The sequence below is a fragment of the Branchiostoma lanceolatum genome, chromosome 13, assembly GCF_035083965.1.
Source record: "Branchiostoma lanceolatum isolate klBraLanc5 chromosome 13, klBraLanc5.hap2, whole genome shotgun sequence".
Lineage (NCBI taxonomy): Eukaryota > Metazoa > Chordata > Leptocardii > Amphioxiformes > Branchiostomatidae > Branchiostoma > Branchiostoma lanceolatum.
In genome coordinates this window covers 1,804,612-1,820,462 of record NC_089734.1, presented here as the reverse complement: position 1 = coordinate 1,820,462, position 15,851 = coordinate 1,804,612, and positions in this window count along the sequence as shown.

The following is a 15,851-nucleotide window of genomic DNA, read 5'->3' as shown; positions in this document are numbered from 1 at the left end:
ACAGTTGTTTGTTCACCACTTAGATTTCGTAATGAAGGCTTTTAATGTCACACTTCGCACGCTCACTCCCATCAATTTTGGAGTCATCCATATAATCAAATCAACATGGCCTAAGATAGAAATTCATAGAATAAAAGGCCATGCATTTTGGTCCTATAAAACTGTAAGACTTAGAAGAATATTTATTACATGCTAGTAACATAATGCCGTTTACAACTGTGGTGTGACGGTGAACAATACAGAAACAAACACACAAACAAACAAACAAATGATAGCTTTTGTAGTTCAGCCTTGTTTTATTTTCACTCTAGCACTAGGTTTGAGTCTGCTATGACATGAATGATGCGATCCCAAAGATATATTTATTATGGCCCGACATGTCGCTGTGTCGCGGCGTTGTGTAACAGCAACACGGGCGACTCCGGGACTGACTCCTAAGATCTACGAAAGGTCAACTTAAGGGGGAAGATTACTAAGTAGCTTTCAGAAGATGCAAAGTTCAACACGTCTTCATGTTACAAGAAGGGGAGAGAGCGGAGATTAGGGTGAAACTGAGGAGCGCCACACAAGACTCAGCTGTACAGTTCTCCCAGCGAAACATCAACACACTTTCCCGGTAAGAGTAGAGGGCTTTGATTTTGTTCTCCATCGACGCAGCGGCTTGGCAACCAGTCATATTAGGTGGACACATTGTGCAGATCATTCAGACTAGGTGGTTGTGTTTTCGTTTCTCCGGCAAGATTTTGGATCTGCACAGAAGAGAATTGCCAGCCTTTTACCCAACCATCGGTGAGTCCTAACATGTTGCTTCGTGAGATTAATTGATGATGTAGTTACGGATCTTACTTTTATTTTTATATATCCAGCAAGCCGCTCTATGTTTGTCAATTAGCTGGTTTTAGAGAGGCCCTGTCACGTTTAAATTCATATTAGTGCGGTTTCACTCTAAGCATTCATAAATAGATAAGTAGATACGGGACCGAACGGGTATATATAGCGCCAAAACATCCAAACAAAGTCACCATCTGTCATACTACTCCTGACCATAGCAAGTCAAGAGGTCAATAGAGGTCAAACCGCACTGTTACACGGTTAGAGCAATCGGCACCATGGTGGTGAATACTTCCTTGTTATATATGTGGGAATCATATATACACCCAAAGTTAATGCTAACCTCTATCCTTTTCGTTAACAATCCAACAGGGACAAAGTTTGCTCTATAATTTGTTAACCCTTCCATTTCACTAGCGCAGCGTTTTGATTCCGCGTCATTGATTTTTCACCGGAGTGCTCAAATCCAGCGTAGTCCGTGGTCGGTGAATTCTACGCAAAGCGCATTGGCGTCTGAGTCATAATGTAAAGCGAAAAGCCATCCGAATTCAACGTACTATACGTAGCCACTGCCTTTCTGAATTTAATGTGGAGTGTTGCCTAAAAGAAAGGCCCCAAATAAGTAACCCTTTCTTATTTGCCATAACAAAAATGATGACGGAAGGAAAGGCATCCTGAGCACGATTTTAGTTACCGTAAGTTATTTATTCCCTGCCCCTGACAGAGCGAGAGCTGACACTGCACTCAGTTTTATTGTAAAGGATAAGTCCCTGTTATTTTGTGTTTGACTTTGTTGTGTCTGTGTTTATGTGTGTGTTTGTGTGTGTGTGTGTGTGTGTGTGTGTGTGTGTGTGTGTGTGTGTGTGTGTGTGTGTGTGTGTGTGTGTGTGTGTATGTATGCTAGTGTGTGTTTTGAGTGTGCTCGCGTGTATGTTTTTCTACCTTTAGTAAACAGTGGTTCACGCCGTACATTCTCACTTCCCCAAAAACTGCAAGCCTCACCAGTAGCGTACAAGTGTAGCTCGCCACAACATCATCTCGAGATTCGAACTCGTGACCTCTCGTCAAGTTTCGTTCCCGAAGCAGAGTTGCTAATCTCCGGACCACACACGCCACTCCTCAACTAGAGTTTTATGACAAAATATGTCTTCCCGCCGCCGTGGGTGTTGCTCGCCCTTGACCCGATCGGGTTCGATTTCCCATAGTACACCTCGATGGAAAATTAAGTGGGAGGGGGGCTGCCTTTGTTGATGAATGTCATACATGGATATGTGATATTCGCGAAGCCCTCATTTATACACATGCACAATCTAACGCTCGTATTGTAGTGACGGCAATATCTTTTTTTTAATGCACTTTGACACACACACACTCAGACTTTGAAACTTTGAAACTTTATTCAAACACACACACACACACACACACACACACACACACACACACACACACACATGCAAAGTATGTAAGATAATGTTTTGGATTATCAGACATTTTTCTCAACACTTTTTTTTTGGGGGGGGTGTACCGTCACACACCATGCCTGTCACGTTCTATGCAATCCCAGGCACAGAACGTGACACAGCCCGACCGTCACAGATTGTGCCCGGAAGTGCTGTCAATCACTGTGACTGACGGGGCAGTGCTGCCCGCGTTTCCATATAAGGCAGCGTGTTTTTGTTTACCGCAGTCCCCCCACCCCCCGTCATCTTTGTTTTTCTCGGGGCGCTGGGATAAGGAGGAACAGCGTAATTCTCGCTCTGTAAAATAATTGAATAACTTAGACCTAGAATTGAAGTGGCACAAAAAGACAGTGTCTATAACAGATGCTAAAAAAAAAAACAATTTGTAAGACTAAATATATTCTATCCAGGGAAACCAGATCTAGACTAGGATCGGGCCACTTGCCGATTACTTCGACGTCCCGAGGCAGTCAGCTCGCCCGATCTAAATCAATGCTACGGGAAGTTGTAGCCCCGGGCACTGTCCAGGCACGGTTCGTGACAGTCTGGAGTGTCACATACGTACAAACTGTGCTTTTGCCCCAGGCACGGTTTGTGACACTCAGGCACTGTCACAATCCGTGCCTGGGCACAGCTTGTGACAGTGCCCGAGTGTCACAAACCGTGCCTGGGGCAAAAGCACGGTTTGTGACACTCCGGCACTGTCACGAACCGTGCCTCAGGACACAGTCGTGAATGACAGGGTTCGGGACGGATTTCTGTTGTAGAAATTCGTGATGAGACGTCCGTCTGTTTGTGCCACATTAACTCTAAGTCCAAATCATCCAAGACAAGCGCGAAATGTATTTCAATGAGCGAGAATTACGCTGATTCTTTCTCATCCCAGCGCCCCGAGAAAAACAAAGATGGCGGGCTGCAGGGAAAAAAAACGCGTTAGGCAGACTCCTCCCCCTCAAAACACTAAGCTCCGCCCAAAAGCACAGTATGGGATAAGACCCCCTGTGTGTCACGAACTGTGCTCGGTTGGGCACCATTCGTGACGGTGTCCGAGTGTCACAAACCGTGCTTTTGTCCCAGGCACTGTTTGTGACACGTGGGCACTGTCACAAACCGTGCCTAGGCACCAAACGTGACAAAGCACCAAACGTGACGCAACAGGGGGAATGTGCGATGTACATGCCATACTGGCTACTCGACACCGAAATCATTACCTTTTCTTGCTGTGCGCAGCAAGAAATTGTTAATGGCCTTGACCTCTGCGGGTGGACCTCATGATCAAGGTCAATATGGCGAACCTGACGCCGTCCGTACTGACGTCATGGGATGACGCAAGAGTTAGCACCTGTGCCAAGGTCCAAAGAGAGCAGATATGAAAATTAACGGTATTTCTTGGTGGGGTGCCTTTTGTGAAATTTGTGCAGTTCAGGGCTGGCGATGGTAGGGAGGAGTCTATACTTATTGAATCCGCACCCCCATGAGATAGTTGAATGTTCATCAGTTGGCGTTTTAAATCCTAAAAGTGCAATGACTCTGGTTGTTGGAGGGGGGGGTGTTCTATTTGCAGACTAGCTGGCAATGTTTTTGATGACAGTTAATGCTAGGGTCATATTTCCGAAACGAAAAATCAAAGTGTATGTTTGCACAAGCTATGCTCATAAATAATTTTGGGTACGTTTTGTGTTTTTGTTGTCTTTTACATCATACTTTTCGTTCCCAAAGACTGCCCGTCCGGGCCCCGGATTGGAAATGTGACCCTTACAAGTACAGTTGAATGGTCGCGTTTCTTTCTAGTACATCGTTAATGACAGAGTATACAAGTATACGTCCTTCGTCGGTCTGTATGCATTAACCACGCTAATCCTAATTTACATCAGAACTACAGCATCGGCTATGGTTAAACAGTCCTATACCAGAAAAACAGTTTCTGCTTTATAGGTCACATCTGAAGCTGACTCAGGTCTGCTGCAAAGTTCTTGATGACAGAAGTATGTATAATGTATAGGCGTGTGTTGGGGTAGAGATTATGATCTGACAGAATCAGCAATTCTATCTGTAGCTCTAAATTCCAATCGGGGTCACAGGATGCCAAACTATAAATCCTATAGATTTGAATTTAAACCATTGATCTAAAATTGACAGATTTAGAGACACCGATTTGGATCTTTACAAACAGAAAGGCGATTCTTCGTAGAAATCCAAATCGGAGTCACAAGATGCCCAACTATAAATCTTAGATTTCAATTCAATCCACTGATCTAAAACTGACAGTTTCAACTGTCTGAGGGAATATCTTTAGACATCTAATGAGGGAATATCTTTAAATTTACAGACTCCGATAGGGATCTCTACAGACAGAAATGCGATTCTTCGTAGAAATCTATCATGACTCCGGATCCGAGATCTCTTCCGGTAAACCTGTTGATTCTACCAGTGACAGGTTTGCGCAGGATATTGACTTGAATACATTATTTCCATTATAATCAATTATCAAGGCCATAACGTTATCTGAAAAATCGCCGTAACTTTTCAACGACGGTACGATTTTTGATATGCATTACGTATATATTAGCTGGGGGACATTTTTTCCATTATAAGTATAAAGGCTTCAGTTGAACGACCGTTTCCTCGCCGGTTAAGCATCGCTGTAATCGCCAGTGACAGGTTTGCGTAGGATATTGACTTGGAGACATTATTTCCATTATAAGTATAAAGGCCATTACGTTACATAACGTAACTCTTCAACGACGGTACGATTTAGGATGTATAACGTACATATTGGCTGGGGGGCATTTTTTTCAATCAAAAGTATGAAGGCCTTAGTTGAATGACAGTTTTCTCACCGGATAAGTATCAATGGATATATGATACATATTGGCTTGGAGACATTATTCCCATTATAATTATCTATGCCACACGTTATGAAAGCCAGTAACTCTATGACGACGGTACACATTGGCTCAAGGACATTTTTCCATCAACAGTATGAAGGCCTCAGATGAACGACCGTATGCACGGCGGTTAAGTATCGCTGAAATCGCCAGTGACAGGTTTGCGTAGGATATTGCCTTGGAGACATTATTTCCATAATAATTATCAAGGCCATAACGTTATATGAAAAATCGCCATAAGTCTTTAATGACGGTACAATTTTGGATACATATATTACGTATATATTGGCTGGAGGACATTTTTTCGTCAAAAGTATCAATTAAGGCCCCAGTTGAATGACCGTTTGCTCTGCGGTTAATTAATGATTTCTGAAATCGCCAGTGACAGGTTGGCGCAGGATATTGGCTCGGGTGGCACACAGTGTCGCCGGTTCGGCTGGCATCAGCCCAGGACTGGAGTTTGCAGAATCATAAACACGTGTTGAATACGCTGCCCTGTAGGCGTGCGGGACAGCGGTTGGAGTCTAATGAGCCAGGAAAGGGTAAAGCAGTCATCCTCAATTGAGGTGAAATGCTGTAAATGCAGAAATGTTCGCGGTGGTTTTATGTTCGCGGTTTTCGCGGCGACCGTTTCACTGCAAACTTTAAGCCACCGCAAACATTGTATCCAATACTGTAGCAGTATGTGACTAAAGCACTGCCGCGAACTTAAAGCAGCACTCCATTTTCGCCTTAGCGCGAAATAAAAACCTCTCGAACTTAGATACATTTACAGTATTTGTAAAGCCCCCCTCTCACTGGACCCGTGACACGCTGGCGGCATCGCTGCGGCCGATCGAATTGACAAGGCACTAAACGAATTCCATCGACAAAAAACTAATATTTTTAACATTTAGCTTTGTGGGTTTTAGAAGGGACCATCCTAAAGATTCATAAATAAATAAATGAATTTTTGCGCTTAATCAAGCTATTCCCCAACTTGTTCCTGGGTAGAACAAGAAGCTAATCTACAGTATCAAAAATCTTTCTGAAGCCGCACATCGTGTAAAATGGAAATCAGAATTTTTTTGGCTAAAGAGACAACCATACGTTTCAAGATGAATAAATAGATAAATAGATACATAAATAAATAGAATAGGGTTAAAGTCTACGCTTACAGAATATCCGTTATAGCATTTCGTGACGCAAGCGGTAACGCAACGCCGCTGCTTCGCCATCTGGATCGAATTCCGTGGATTCTAGGGCCCGGGTTCATCCTCAGTGGTCGACTCGAGCTCGGACATGTTGTGAGGGAGCCGGCGGCCCCGTGTATGAGGGAGCTTCGGGCGTAAGTCTCAGGCGTCAAACCTCTGCACGTAAAAGAACCCAACACACTCATCGAGGAGAGTAGGGGTGACTCGATGTGCTTGGCCAAAAACGCGAGCCGTGGCGAAGCCGCATTGTACTACCACTAGCCACTTGGAAAAACATCATGAGGATGCCTGCTTATTCTTTACATTATCATTAGCCTTTCAACTACTCTATCATATATGACCTCCGTCGGTCAGTAACCCCATCATAGCAGTTTTAAATAGTCAATTCAGTAAGATTCCTTGCGCTTAATGAATGCCATCTAATTCCCAACACAAATGGTGCCGAAACGTGCCTGCGAACACGCGTCACCGTGACGCCGGGCGCAAGAAGATAAACCAATCTCAGTCTTTAATCTCTATCTTTATTAATTTTAGTCAACAGAAATACGGAGAAAGGAATTAATTGTGCAGTCTGTAATTAGTCTGAGCTAAGGAGACACTGATTTCACCGATTTTTTATCAATGAACACCTGATAGCATGGTGCACATACACACACACACACACACACACGCACATACACACACACACACACACACACGCACACACACACACACACACACACACACACACACACACACACACACACGCACATACACACACACACACACACGCACACACACACACACACACACACACACACACACACACACACACACACACCGAGCTAAGCGGACACTGATTCCACCAATAAAGACCTGACAGCTTTTGGCGCTGTTTTGTACTGTTAAGCTAAGAGGGCACTGATTCCACCAATGAATATATATAATAATACTTGATAGCTTTTAGAGTCGTTTGTAATCCAGCTGGGCGTCGCTCTAATTCTGCCGCTCCAAACTAGGCCGCGAGTCGTGTCGAATTACAGTTCTCCTCATCCCATGCGAAAGGTGAAATGGATCAGTTACCTGCAGCAGGGCTTTAGATGGCTTACATGGCATCCGCTAAACGCAGTTTGATCGGCGCGATATTACAGCTGACGTGAAAGAAAGTAGCCGTGTCTATCTGTCATAGGATTTGAAACATGAAAATAGAACAAAACGTACGTTTGAATGGATAGACTGGGCCTTCGTGGGCCGTAGTGAGATCATGTTGTGTTAACACTTGTATCAGCGTAGTGGCTTCTGTCTCCATATCAAGCCAATGTCCTCTATATTACCCCGAAAGAAGCGAATTATATAAAACAGCTTCCATAAATTTTCCGAGCTATCACAATTTGAATGATTTACAAAAATCCATCTTTCTACGAAAATCAACCAACCCACTTATGATTCAAAACGTGGGTCACTTCATTTTCCACTGATTTAAAAAAAAGAAGTCAAACCCAACCATAGTCAACCTTAGTTAACATAGAGCTTTCACAGTAGACTAGATAAATATTTCGATTTCCATGTATCCCATGTACTTGTTTGTCTGCAATTAGCCTTTGGGCATGAGCTTGCAATAAAGTATTATCATTAAATATAAGGGCGTATGTAAAGAATCATTCGGCCCATAAAAGTATTTACATTACAGTACAGTCAAACCTGGTCTGGCAACCACCTCCAGTAACAAGCCACATTAAAACAGCTCCGTCCATTTCTACATGAAGTTAACCCCACCCTGTCCTCAGCAACCACCTGTCATAAAGCCCCCGCACGCGTCACAAATAAGAAATTCAGCTCGGCCGACGTGTTGGCGAGCTTCAAATGTGCATTTTCGGCTGAAGTTCGACCGACGTCCTGTCGATTACGCGGGCTTCGGGCGATTTTTAGAACTAAAAGTTGATCCAGATATTTGCTTTTACAGGTTAGTTGATTCTGACTTCGTCCATGTCCAAGAGATGGTACCCTCTCATGGAGGAATTTTAGTTTTTAGTGTTCGACGGACGTTGCCCGAGATTCTAATTGGAAAATACGGTCGACGCTCGGGCGATTTTGAGATTCGGCGAGCTTCGGGCGATCTACAAAGTCGGCACTGAATTGTGACACCGGCTTTAACAACCATTTCTAATCAGTCCCTTGAGTGGCTGCTGAATCCAGGCTTTGCTGTATTAGTAGTCCATTACATTATTACTGTATTTGCACTCTCCATTTGATACGGCATAAATGTACAATAAAGGTTATCATAATTGAGTATCTCAAACTCGTAGCGGGTAGACAAATTTCATACGATGTAAGGCTGCAGAATCTGCTGGTTATCTACTGCTTCTAACCTGTAGCATGTCCACTTGTGTTGATAAATGGCTGAAGAACGGAACGTTATTATCATTATTATAAGAACAGCGTCATACCGCATATTGTGAGGTTACTGACCTCATACATTTGAGTGGAGATGGCAGACTTTATTCTCAATATCATAATTAGTATTCTAATCTAAGGATAAGTTTTATAGAAACTTTTAACCCACAATTCTGTGACTGGGTATTACATAGTCTTACAGGTTAGCTTTTCTTTACGCACTTATATGATTAACTGGAGATGAACACACACCACTCGTGGTCTTGAGAGTATGTTTGTCTCCCTGCTTTGCTGCGAAAGTTGCTCGACAACATTTCATGGAACCAATGTCACATTCCTAGTATATATGCAAGTTGGATCGGCTCATATATCCACCTACATAGGTCAATTGTTTTAAACATGATTCGAAAAGCGAGACAGAATTACCCATACATGACTATATATTACCCATATACTGTAATCGGTAATATTTTGTAGTTACAATTGTAGGACAGATTAGCCTTGTAGTATTGTTGATTTAATGCCATACATTGTACCATGTGCGATTGTTGAGCAATAAAGTTTATCCATTCATTACTGTGGGGAAATTTACATAATTTTCAAGTGGTAACGTCAAAGAACCTTCCATACCAGAAAAACGTCGCAGCTGCTGTTGACTAGAATATGCTCCACGAAATCGGCAATCGCAGCTAACAAGTAAATATAAAATACAAAAATAAAAGCTATTTGTAAGCAAAATCCTCCAGATAATTTGAATAAGAATCTTTAAATGACAGCACGAAGAGGCAACGGTAATTGATCCACTAAAATTTTAAAAAAATCAAAGCAGCTGTAGTTGAATAGAATATTCTTCACGGACTATTTGATCCCAGCTAAGAATTTAAAAAGCACTTTGTGTGCGCGAGGTTCGTGATGATTCTAAGAAGAATATTCAAGTGGCAGGTCAAGAGCCCAAGGGTAAATTGGTCCACTAACAGTAGAACATGGCATCTGTAGTTGAATCGACATCGGTAGCCTAAAGGTAAAGGTAATGGTAATGGAAGTCCCTCAGCCTTTTGAGGCCTTAGGGGCAGCGGGTTGTAATCCACTGTGTCTAGGGCACGGTATTGGAAGGCGAAGCCTAACCCTCTCCTTCTACCGTCTTTATCTCCCCAACCAAAGTCGGGTACCCAATTTTACACCTGGATGGAGTGAGGAACGACCTGAAAAGTGCCTCTCTCAAGGGCACAAGATCTGTGATTCGACCACGGGACCTCTGGGTTCTGGTCGAAACGTACACCCTGCCGTTACGCCACACGACTCCGCATCGTCAGCCTACCAATGTTCAAACGTTTACCTTGGGCAGGAACTAGGGAATCTCGGAAATCTACTTCAGACCCTGTCTCCCGACCTTCTCCAAGATCAGGACCTAGTCGTGGTGAGGTCGTCTGTGGTTGGGAGTTGGTCGGCGAGATTGCCTAATAATTTAAAAAGTCGTCTAAACCAGCCGACTACAAAGTGTTAAGTCAGGAGAGCCATATTCTGCAAATTGAAGAATAAAAGTCGGGAAGGTCATAATCTTCTCAAGTGCGATCAGAGGAGTAAACCGGAGCTGGATAATATGAAAGATTCCAGGCTACTCCCAAACCAGCACCAACTTTGGTTGGAAACCGGTCTGAAGCAAAGTCATACTCTCCAAGCAGAGGATTGGGTCCAGCTGGTTTTTGACGTATTTTTAGGCGTTTTTTTCGGGCTTTCTACTTTGTCATTTTTTTAATGTGACCAACCCAGATAAAGAAAAAACATAACAAAGTAGAAAGCCCGACAAAAACGACTAAAAACAACTCAAAAACCAGCCTTACCCACTGCTCTGCTTGGAGAGCACAAAGTCATGGGATGGTCCTGAATGAGTGACAGGAGATTTATGCAAGTCTGCGTGACTTGAACTCAGGTGTCTCCGCAGGAAGGCTGACTTATTACTACAGGAATAAATCAAAGGGTTTGCTAACGCCTTGGGGGCCAATCGGGATGGAACCACCTGTTCTCACGTGTCCTAACCGTCAAGCGGTGGGTTAGTTTGCGGGAATGAAATAAAAGACAAGAAGATACACGAAACGTGATGATAATTAGACATGCGCATGATTTGTGTATATTTCTTGATATACCGTTTTATTTTTCGTTCCCGCAAACAGCCTGGCCAGGCCCTGGATTGAAATTCTGCCCCTACTATAATATTGCATTTCAGAAAAAGCTTTATTCACGTACACACGTGGCGTCGTGTGGCATAATGGTAAGAACATTCGGCTGTCAAACAAGGGAACCCGCGTTCGAACCGGGGTTACCCCCGAAAGGGTATAACCCCGACGGTGCACGTCGCACGTTAGCACGTCAACTACCTACCTACCTACCTACACGTGCACCCTGTTTTGCTGACACTGTAAAACAGCAGGTGACGGACATTGATGATTTTACTGACGCATTAGGGTTGATCAGTACATCGCCACCTACTGCGAAGTCCTTCATTGTAGATGATTAGTATATACTTTACATACACCCGCTGCGAACTTCTTCATGATTTGTATCTATACACCTGCTGCGAAGTCCTTCATTGTAGATGATTAGTATAAAAACACCTACTGAGACTCTCCTTTCCGCGTGTAGTTGTGGCCCTGGAGGGAACGTACTGCCTACCGCCTACGTGCACAGGCCAGACGTATTGCTGAGAAAGATTACCTTGGCGGGCTGTAACAGGAAATTAATTAGCACACGGGGGGGGGGTGATTCTAGACGTATCCATGAAGGCGCCACCCCCCCACCCCGCACTTTGTCCAGCCAACTCGTAGATAGAGCGAGCTGCTCAAGTTGAACATTGACATTTTACAACTTAAGTTTTTTTTTCTTGATTCTGTATCTGTATCTATATAGTCGGTATAACCGCCATTCGGCGTAACCCACCAGCTTCGCAGGCACGCGGCGCGCAGCAGCTGGTTATATTACACCGAACGACATGTCACGTCTAACCTTCGCATATCTAACTGTGTGCATTGTTTAAAGCTATCTAATGAGGATGCTTCCCCTGTACTTGGTTGTAACGAGATTCACCCTAGTCTCTATCAGGATCGCTGGAAAAATAGTACAAATTGGCCAAATAGAGTGGTTAGTATGTTAGGTGAGTTGGTCAGCCAGTAGGGTCCAATAGGCAGACTCCTAGCATACTGCCCACTCTATTTGGTCAACTTTTACTATTTTCCAGCGATCCGCGGAGCCAAGTTTTACCCAAGCCTCTTTTTTTAAACTTGGTGAAAATCGACGAGAAGAGTCTAAATAAGTAAAAAAACGGACCAACAAACAAGTAAACAAAAACAAGCAAACTTGTTGCCGAACACCGCGCCAGCTGGCACGCGGAATATACACGTGAAAGCGTGCTTCACGCTGTGAGCACTGGGCTTTCTACTCAACGCATGCATTTACAGTTTGCTTACTTCATTTTCATCGTGTAGCAAAAAGGTCAAAATTGACAATTGAATGGATTTCCATGTCATATCCAATGGTTTCTGTTATTAGTCGATTCTGGCCATCTGCATTCTTAACTGCGTTAGTCATTTGAAGTCATACGTACTTAGAAAAAATATCCATCTTGCAAAATATATTTGTGAAATACCTTGCCCTGAGAAAAACAACGTACAAAAATCTCAAATGCACTTGTTGTATTTTCTTGTTCTAGACTATCCCTGTGTTGTTGTTCACTTACAAATTAATGACAGGAAATTGTGCCTTCTAGGCGAACGTAATCACATTATGAACACTGTGTATTCGCGTTACTCCCGGAAACGAAAGATGAAAGAATAGATGCTCATCTTCCATGAGTGCGATACATCCATGTGACTGTATTCATCATTTCCTTTCCTGTTGCTCATTGCACCTCCTAATGGAAGGTAATTACGCTACAAGCCTTGTTGTATGAATGAAATGAATGAAAACTTTATTAACGTGTCTTGCGCCATTATGCGCCCAGCCCATGCGGGCTTATAAGACACCATATAAGGTTCCGTTAATTGTATAAACAGAAAATCAGAAGTACAACTACTAACAGAAGATCAGAAGTACTGACAGAAGATCAGAAGTACTTTGTAGTACTGCTTTACTACAAAGATGAACATAATCAACTAAAAGCAGAATATACACACGGTAGAGTAAATAAGCTTCTGATCGAGACCAGCGAGTCGCTAAAAGCTGAGCTTGAGAAGAAAACTAGGGAAATTCGGGATGAATTTGATATGGAGATTGGTCAGCTGAGAAGCCGTGTGGAAGCCATGGAGGCCAAATTTGTATATCACACAAAAACGATGAAGACGAAGTACAAAAGATAGATTTTTTGCTTTAATCTACTCTGTAGCCAACATGTAAGAAGTGTGTATTCATCATTCGGTAAGCTGATGCTTCTTGATCTTGCATTATTGCGTTATCTAAAATCGGTACATCTTGCATTTCAAAGTACAAAACATACTCCGACGGAAACGGATTGCCGACCATGTCACGTGTACTACTTCTATCAGTAAATGTGTCAATAAAGGCACGCTGCCGGCATCACTGCGCCCTAAACTGGATTTGTGTTGCCCTAGATTTTATGGGAATATCATTCAAAACGTACAAGTATGACCAAAAAGACAACAAAACACACAGAGCTTAATGAGATTCGTTTTTTGTCGATGGAATTCGTTGAGTGATGTGTCAATTCGATCGTGCCGCGGGTTCAGTGAGAGGGAGGCTTAAGCGATGGAGAGTTTTTGACGTCGCCATCTTCTAATGCATGGTTATCGAAACGTTCCAGACAGCGTTCTGAATACGTTAGTCTGTCAGGTTTGCATTGCTGGCGTTATAACTGATGCTGCATCTAGCACATATCCCTAACAACCCCGTTTCTAATAATCGCGAGTTTATATTACCCCGCGAGTTTATGCGAACTAACGTTACTACTTCTATCAGTAAATGGAGACTTTCACGACTTCTCGGAAACTCTCTGTCTAAAGGTGAGAAGCTAATGTGTGTTGAAGTCCCGCAGCAAGCTTAATCTTTTCAGCTTACATGATAACGAACATATAATGGACAAAGTATGTAGTCATGTTTCCAAATGTTTCAAAAAGAGAGAAGAAACTACTGGGTGATCAACAATAGTTTAGCAACAGTCCACAGTTTGTCTGTTTTTTTTAGAATTCAATGTTAGATTGTAGCATTATATCAATTCATGTTTTGCATTTTGCTTCGTATAGACCACGTTTGGTCATCTGTGCATTTAGCCCTTCTGGGCAAGAATACGCAATAAAGACTATTAATAATAATAATAATCAACATGATCATAGCAATATTGATATTGGATGTAGCCCTGAGTATTATTGTGTTTATCATTATTATTTGTGTTGTTTGCATTTTCAATTAGCCATCGGGCACATATTTGCAAAAAACATTTATTTGAAATTTTGATAGTAAAGACACTGACGGCTACTCCGGCCATCAGTTTAATGAGTGGCGGAAGTCCAGCAGTTGACGTTTGATGTAGTCGGAAAGCGAACATGAAACTCATGTGAGAGGTCCATCACGGTAGTGAAGGAGATTAATCTTCTGAGCTTCAATGACGAGTCTGATCAAGGCTAAGCCAACTCGAGTGTTTTTGTACTGATTTCTCTTCAGTTTGCTTTCTACTCCCTGTTAGGGTACTGCCTTCTTCTTCCTTTAACAAATTGGGTGACGACTGATAGGATTTTCGAACAAATACGGGCACGCATTTGCAATGATTTGAACTTTTGATAGTTAAACACAGTGACGGCTTAACTAGAACTCCTTCCGTCAGGGTATGAGTCACGGAAGTCTAACAGTTGATGTTTGATGTAGTCGGGAAGCGAACATGAAAAAAAAACACGAACTGTCAACCGCACGTATACGTCTATTTCGTCTATCAGGGTAATTACGAAAGTGAGTCTTTCGTGTTTGCATGGAAACCCTACATCTGAAAGACAGCAGTTGATGTTTGTTGAAGTCCGGAAGCTTCTCTGTTTCTGTATGAACAATTCTAATGTGTGAGGTCCATCACGGTAGTGAAGGAAATTAATCTTCAGAACTTCAATGACGAGTCTGATCAAGGCAAAGCCAACTCGAGTGTTTCCGAACTGATTTCGCTTCATTTTGCTTTTTAGTTCCTGTTCAAATACTGCCTTCTTCTTCCTTTAACTGACAACTGATAGGATTGTTTCCGAACAAATCCCCCCTTTGAAACATAGTGTTGGATTTCTTCTGGTAAATACAAAGGTTGTGGCCAGTCGGAGTAAATAACAAAGCCCACATTTCGAGACACAAATACATACTATTTTGCCTACTAGCGATTTCCAACACATGTCAAATCATTGTCACCCGCTGTTGCGCATGCAGAGCGGTAATAGGTTTACCTACCTTAACCATTCGTCAAGCATATGGGGCCTAAAATCTAATTATTTCCAGTTTTCACCATTGTGGACATTGTAATGATTATGAAAAGATGACTGAAATTTTCATTGATATTCTTCGTGATTTCTCTTCGTTTTGCTTTTTAGTTTCTGCCTTCTTCTTCCTTTAACGACTTGGGTGACAGCTGATCATGATAGGCTTGTTTCCGCACAAATATCCCCTTTTCTCGCCATGGCCTTTTGAAACTTAATGTTGGATTTCTTCTGGTAAAATACAAAGGTTGTGGCCAGTCAGAGCTAATGGCAAAGCTCACATTTCGTGACACAACTATATACTATAAACGTTGATGAAGCTTAGACGTCCAGGTAATAAGATACGCCAAAAATGATTACTTTTCTTAAGCAACTGGATACAATTTTGAAACGTTCAGACAAAGGTTGTGCCAGTCGGAGTTAATGACAAAGTCACGTTTCGAGACACAACTACATACTATCAAGCCTTCTAGCGATGTCCAGCAAATGTCAAATCATCGCCACCTGCTGTTGCGCATGCAGAGCGGTAATAGGTTTACCCACCTTAACCATTCGTCAAGCATATGGGGCCTAAAATCTAATTATTTCCAGTTTTCACCATTGTGGACATTGTAATGATTATGAAAAAGATGACTGAAATTTTTATTGATATTCTTC